The sequence below is a fragment of the Camelus dromedarius genome, chromosome 23 (assembly GCF_036321535.1).
Source record: "Camelus dromedarius isolate mCamDro1 chromosome 23, mCamDro1.pat, whole genome shotgun sequence".
In the NCBI taxonomy this organism is placed as follows: domain Eukaryota; kingdom Metazoa; phylum Chordata; class Mammalia; order Artiodactyla; family Camelidae; genus Camelus; species Camelus dromedarius.
Genome location: NC_087458.1, coordinates 16,729,155 through 16,735,982, shown reverse-complemented (window position 1 = coordinate 16,735,982; position 6,828 = coordinate 16,729,155).

Sequence of the window (6,828 nt, the reverse complement as noted above, 5' to 3'; positions counted from 1 at the left end):
CTCCGGGACGCCTGAGAGTCAAGGACTCTGCCCAGCTCCGCCCCGCCTCTCCGCTCCTGCACCTGCCGCCCCCTCCGCGCTCCTCACCACTGCGGTTGCAGTTCCGGCCCGTCCCTCTCCTTCCAGGCCAGCCCAGCCGGCAGTCCCGGCTCCTGATTGCCGGGCTGTACTCCTTGTGGGCGGCCTGAACCACCTCAAGCAGGACAATTGCCAAACCCACCCAGGGCGGCAGCCCGGATCCGGGGTTCGGAAGGGGTAGGAGGTGTGGGAGGCCGACCAGCCAGACCCCAGTGAATCGTTCCCTTCGGAAACCGCCTGCCTGGCGGCTCACACCGGTCTAAACCCAGGCGACAGTGTCTGCACGTGACTCAGCCACCTAAGACTCCTTTTGGCGCCGAGTCTGTGGCTAGTATTCTCAGGGACGTGATTTTATGCCCCCTTGGGGGTATCGACGACTTCGTTCTTCTGTAAAATATCCGGGGCTAAAAAGGATCGGGGAAACCAAGCTCAAATGGCGAGAAGGTGCAGAGCAATCCTTGGCACCCTTTATCCCTACCCCTCCTTTATCCCCTGTGGCTGAAAAGCCAAACTCTTTGGTTTCATCTCCTTCCACTAAACCTCTAACAGCTTCACACGTTCCTCTCCAGGCAGTGACACAGCAGAAATCAGCAGGGGCGCCTCTGCAGTCACTGCAGAGAAGCCCCATCCCCAGGGGGTAACATAGCCCATTCTGGAGAAGGAGATTCCCCCCACCCCATATCCAGAAACCCAATACAGGGGATGCTTGTCAGGGTCACCTTTCTGTCTCCAAGGTCAGCCTTGCAGGTCTAAGGGCAAGCTTAAGCTTGAATTGATGTAGCATGAGCTCTTTTCCACTAATCCTTCTCAAGACCCACCTGCCATACCTGGGCAAACCTGAAAATTCCTGAAATGCAGAAGCAGCCACCCAGCCCCAGAGGGCCTGCTACATGTAGGGCTTGGTCAAGGGCAACCTTGAGAACAGTGTGTTGAGAAAGAAACCGTTCCCTCCTTTGCCCCTGCAGTGTTTATGTTGAAAAAGTCCCAAGGTGGTCATAGAACTGCAGGAAGAGGCTGCACCTGTAGATATGATGCCCCTGGTCCCCTCCCAGCAGAAGTTTCCATCAGGACAGAGCATGTGTTCGTGGAGGGCCCACTATGTGTAAGACCCAGGAAAGCCTGTGGGCAGAATCAGAAAAAAAAAAAAAAAAAGATAAGCAAAGGGAAAGGTGGAAAGGGAAGAAGGGATAAGACTGTGATGGAGGGGGTAGATGCCCTTCTTTGTGCAAACTCCTGGATCCCACCCCTCCTTTTCTCCATTCCTCACTCCTTCCCATTTGTTCTCTTTTCCAGCAGAACTATGCAGTACAACAAAGTATATGGGAAAAGACTTTCCTTGATGATTTTTAATTAGAACCCTCATTTTTTTCTTAAGAAAGAGGTGTCCTACCTTAGCTCTCTAGAGCTGTGGCAAATGCCAACTAGACTGCTCCTATGTCTGGTGAGGATGAGCATTCACTCTTGTCTTTGACCTACTATCTTCCTCTGGGGGATTCACTCCCCTCAAATTTGACCTCCCTAAGCTTTGCTCATTCTCCCTCCCCTGCATGTAAACCCTTCCCAGGTTCTGACAAGTCCTGAGGGTTATGCCTTCACCACCAAGGCAGGGTCTTATTCTAAACCAGCCTCCCCCTGGCTTCCAGGAACCTCTGTGTTTTCACCCAAACCTGGTATTGCCACTGGAAAACATGATCTCAGCTCTATGGGAACCCGATTGGAACTCCACCTTCCACACTAGACCATCCAGAATTGTTTCACCCAGCTAACCGTGTCACCAAAAAAAGCAACCTGGTGAAGGGTAAGACAGACCAGCATTTACCCTCCCAGCTTCAGTACTTGCTAGCTGTGCGACCTTGAGCGAGTCGCCTGTTCTCTCTAGGGCTGTTCCTTCAACTGTAAACTGACACATTGTTGCAAGGATTAAATGGGAGATGTGGGAAAGCGCTAAGCACCTAGCTTGGTGCCTGGCAGGAGCTATTAAGTAGCTAGCTTAATTATAATTAGCTGTTTCCATTTGACTTTGTCTAACCTTGGGGCTGTTGCTAGGACTTTGCCACCTTCCCACTCTGATTCCTCCTCCTGCTAGGGCTGTGAGTTCCCTTGGAAGGTCACCCTGACTAATTCCCCACCCTCTATGCCACCTTTCCCCTGGCTTTGCAGTGTGCTTCCTGCTCTGTGACCTCCTTTAACTTGAGTAATGAATAACTTGAGCACACGATGTCCCTTTGGGCTGTGCTGGGCTGGGCTTTTGTTCTGCGGCCCCTTCTGTGAAGGGCGCTGGAGCAGCAGGTTGAAAGCCGGGAGTGTGTGGTTCTCCAGGGGGAGGGGTGCTGCTGGCAGGTGGGGTGTGTGGCTGTGTGGTTGAGATGGGGGAGGTGTGGACCACGAAGAACTCAGAAAGCTATTCAGTCCATGCCTATGGAGGTCCAGTGTTTCTCTGCAGAAAGAAGGAAGAAATCATCAACCCAGTTGAGAGGCTCAGGACAAAAATAACCTTTTTTTTTCATCTCTTTTTCTACGCAGGCTGGGGAAGAATGGTTCTGGAGTACTGTGATTGGTTCTGCCCAAGATTGGTGCTGCATGTGTGGGTGGATAAAGGAGGAAGCTGAGAGCAGAAATGGCAGCAAATTGTAGAAGGAGATTAGGGACCTCTGTTCGCGCGAGGAGGATGACATGTCTAACTCAGGAAACCATCAGATGCTGCTGTGACTGAAACAGACTCTACCCTGGGGCAGAGAGAGGGGCTCAATGATGAAAGCAGGACAGGGAAGTCTTGTGTGTAGCAAGATGACCAGTCAGAAGCCGGGCTGGGAGAAGAGGCAGGACAAGTCAACCCCAGGCAGTCAGCTACTTCTGCTAAAGACCAGAGAGGCTAACACTGAGGGCTACCTGCCTGCAAAAGAGAGGGTGCAACTTGGCACGTGGCATGAGGGAGATCCACATGATCGGGAGAGACAGAACTGCCCTCGGGCTTCTGGCTCTCTGAACCCCTTGGCCAAACACAATGCAGTTGGCTCTGCAGGGTCTCGGGGGTGCTGAGTTGCCGATCCCCATCCCACGTTCCCACACGTGCTCACGCACAGCGGTGTTCTGTTCGGCCAGCCCTGGAGTATTTTAAGTACAGAGTGGAGGGGGTGAGGGTATGTGTTGCATGGTGACTCATCCTGGCAGCAGAAACTGTGTGCAGTGTTGGGGAAAATGGCTCAAAGGCAGTCTCTGTTTGCAGTGGAAAGCAGAGAGAGTGCGCAGCTCAGTGGTAGAGGCCAAGGGCTGGGAGAGAGGAGCCCTGGGACATGCCTCCTGACTGGTCATGGTGGCAGAGATGTGGCCCAGTGCCTGCATGATGCCTGACACAGCCCTCCTGGCCAGCTGGGACCGAGCACCCTAATAACCATCCATCACAAATGCCTGAGCGTCCCACGGGACATCATTCTGTCCATCACAATTATCCCTGCATCTTTGATAGAAAAGCAAGTCATTCTCTGGAATGGTTCTAGTTTCTGATAGAAATCAGAGACCCTGCTTGGGGACATGCAGAAATATCTCTCTGTTACTTTCATTTAAAATCACTCTGGCATTTTCCTGATTCACTGGTTCTGGAATTGAATTCTTGTCCTGGGTGAGGACATAGTAAGAAAACAATGAAAAAATACTTTTTTTTTTTTTTTAAAGCAAGTTCCATATGGTAAGGTGGCTATTCCTGCTGCCATCAGTGGAAGTGACATGTTCCCTGTTTGTCACTTTGGTGGTCACCAGGCCCTGACTGTCAGACTTCCAAACACTGCTTTCGGTTACATTGTTTCCAAGTTCAGCTTTTAAGTCAGGAAACTGAATCCAGGAAGCAGTGTGATGTAGCGAGACATGCTCGATTTCTCTCCACCACGCCCCATCCTTTGCCAAGTTGCTTTTAGATGTATCGATGGTGGTGGTGACCATCTTAGAGAGAAGAGGACACACAGAATATGACTTGTTTTGTTTGTTCCGGCAGGACCGCAGAGGTGCATGGTCTCTGCCAACAGTCCTGATGCAGTGGATGGTAGGAATGAAGGTCAAGAGGGATGCTGTTCTACCTTAAAGCTTGCAGAGTTTACCTGTTTGTACTTCCCCAGTGTGGGGCAAGAGGTTCAGTTTGCTTTTCTCTTGAAAAAAAAAAAAAGTCTGGTACCACCCAGTGCATCCTCTAGGCTTTAGAAAATAAAGTTTCCTTCCAGAATTTTCCATCTACTTAAAAGGTGACAAGTAGACACTCCTCTGAGGGGCTAAGCTTAGAGTGAGGAGGTCCCACTGCATTGTTCTACAGTCGGAGATTCATGGTCTTATTGGCCTCAGGGACAGGTGTCGATGAGATGAAAATCTGAGGGCATGTTATGATCCCTTTCTTGCTGGACCATTTGCCTGAAGGCTTCCAGCGATGAGAGGAAATGTCTATTTTATGGTCCGCTTAATTTTCAACTTCTCTCTGCAGCCTTAATTGAGAGCCTGGAGGTAATGGGGAGTCACAGTGGGTGAATTCGCTATGTATAGTGCTGCCTATAACGTCAGAAGTCCTCCAGTCCAAACTCCCATCTCCTGGGACAAGGTCAGCTAGCCTCTAGTTGAATTCATCCCTAGGGGCTGTGTCCTCCCAACCTTGCGGTGGAATATTCCACTGTTGGGAAATTCTGAACTAAAACCTAGCTCCTTATAACTTCTGCCCAGTCTTGGTTCTCTTCTTGGAGGAACAAGATGCAAATCGGATGCATCTTCAGTGTGTCGGCTGTACATATATTGACACCTTTTAAAGCACAAAATCCCCAGTTTCCTCAGTCCTCTTACGAGCTGATTTCTAACTCCCTTGTTGTGCTACTTCCTTTCCCCTGCACAATTTCCCATTTGTTGTGTCTTTTTTTAAAGCACGTAGCCTGGTTCTGAAGAGTGCGGAGTCCAGTGGAGTCATTTTGGTGTGTGATCTGGACACTATTTTTTTAAATCAATTACTATCTTCCTGACACTGTGCCTTGTGGTTTTCTTAAGCTAAGGCCCTTTAACACTAAAGCCAGATAAAAGTTTTAGAAAAAGACCTTGCGAAAAACAGAGACACTGCCTCTCCCTGAGGTCTGGCTCAAGGAAAATGGATACACATGGAGCAGTCAGGGCAGGGCGACACCAGTCCCTGGACTCCACGGGGCCCCTGGGCTCACAGGCTGGCCTCAAAGGGGCTGTGCTGGGCTGGTGCTGGGCTGGGCTCTGGAGATCTTTATTCTAGGATTCCCCACCGAAGGGCCTCAGCAGTGCTCTGTGTGCTGCTGCCGCTGCTTTCTCACCACCTCCTGACTTCCTCAGATGCCACCCCACCCCTCCCCGTGCCCAGCTCCGGCCTGCACGCAGGTCAGCTGCATTCCCATTGCTAACTGGCAAAGGCCAACTTTGCTTTCAGTCTCAATCCAGGTGGAGGGAGTCAGGTTGGCACAGATCACTTTCCCAGGTCATATGTCATTGGGAAACCTCAGCTTTGACCTCCTAGATCTGGATCCCTCCCCCACCCCACCTCCACGTGGCTGGGATACTGGGGAGGGAGCCCTGCGGTTAAAATGTCTGCCTTGCTGTTGGCTGGCACGAGACAGACACATCTGCTCAGACAGGTAGGCAAACAAACACATAGGACAAAGAACCTTATGCACTCTATAAAATTTGCCAAATTTTCTTCCTTCTGAGGTACTGCATCTTTCCACACCATTCTAGACTGATTGCATTTCAACGTGGCTACTCTGTAGACATCAAACCAAAGGGAGGAAATAAGGAAAGACTGTTTTGCATTTGTTTTACTTCAGGGAGGAGCTGGGAAGCAGGACAAGGCAAAAAAAAAAAAAACACTGTTTTGCATAAACTGGATTACAACTTAATTTAGATTCATTTATATACCAAGTAATGAGAAGGATTTCATACTCTCAGGGAGCAAATCCTTTAGGCAAACTGTATTGTAGCTAGCTAACAGCGTGTTTTTTGCGTTAATAAATGATAACATTCAGTCTTTCATACGTACCATCTACATGGCATCGCACCCAACAATTCCACTGGAGGGTAGGCCTCTTTCGCTGAAATTTATGACATGTATCCTAAGTACCAGAAGGCCTTCTGTCCAGTCACATGACTTGACACTACCTGCCAGGGTACTTGACTTCCTCGTTCTAAAAGTTATTGCTGTAATGGGCAGAAAACCTAAAAAGACATTTCTCCATTTCTACAGATGGCCAATAGGCACATAAAAAGATGTTCAACATGGCTAATTATTAGAGAAATGCAAATCAAAACCACAATGAGGTATCACCTTACACCGGTTAGAATGGCCATCATTAAAAAGTTTACAAATAAATGCTGGAGAGGGTGTGGAGAAGAAGGAACACTCCTACACTGTTGGTGGGAATGTAAATTCATGCAGCCACTATGGAAAACAATACAGAGGTTCCTTAAAAAAAAAACAAAACACTAAAAATAGAGTTGCCAGGGATCCAGCAATCCCACTCCTGGTCATTAATCTGGAGAAAACTCTAATTTGAAAAGATACATGCACCCCAATGTCCATAGCAGTGCTGCTTACAATAGGCAAGACATGGAAGCAACCTAAGTGTTCATCGATAGAGGACTGGCTAAAGATGTGGTGTATATATACAATGGAATACTACTCAGCCATAAAAAGAATAAAATAATGCCATTTGCAGCAACATGAATGGACTAGAGATTATCATGCTGAGTGAAGTAAGTCAGACAGAA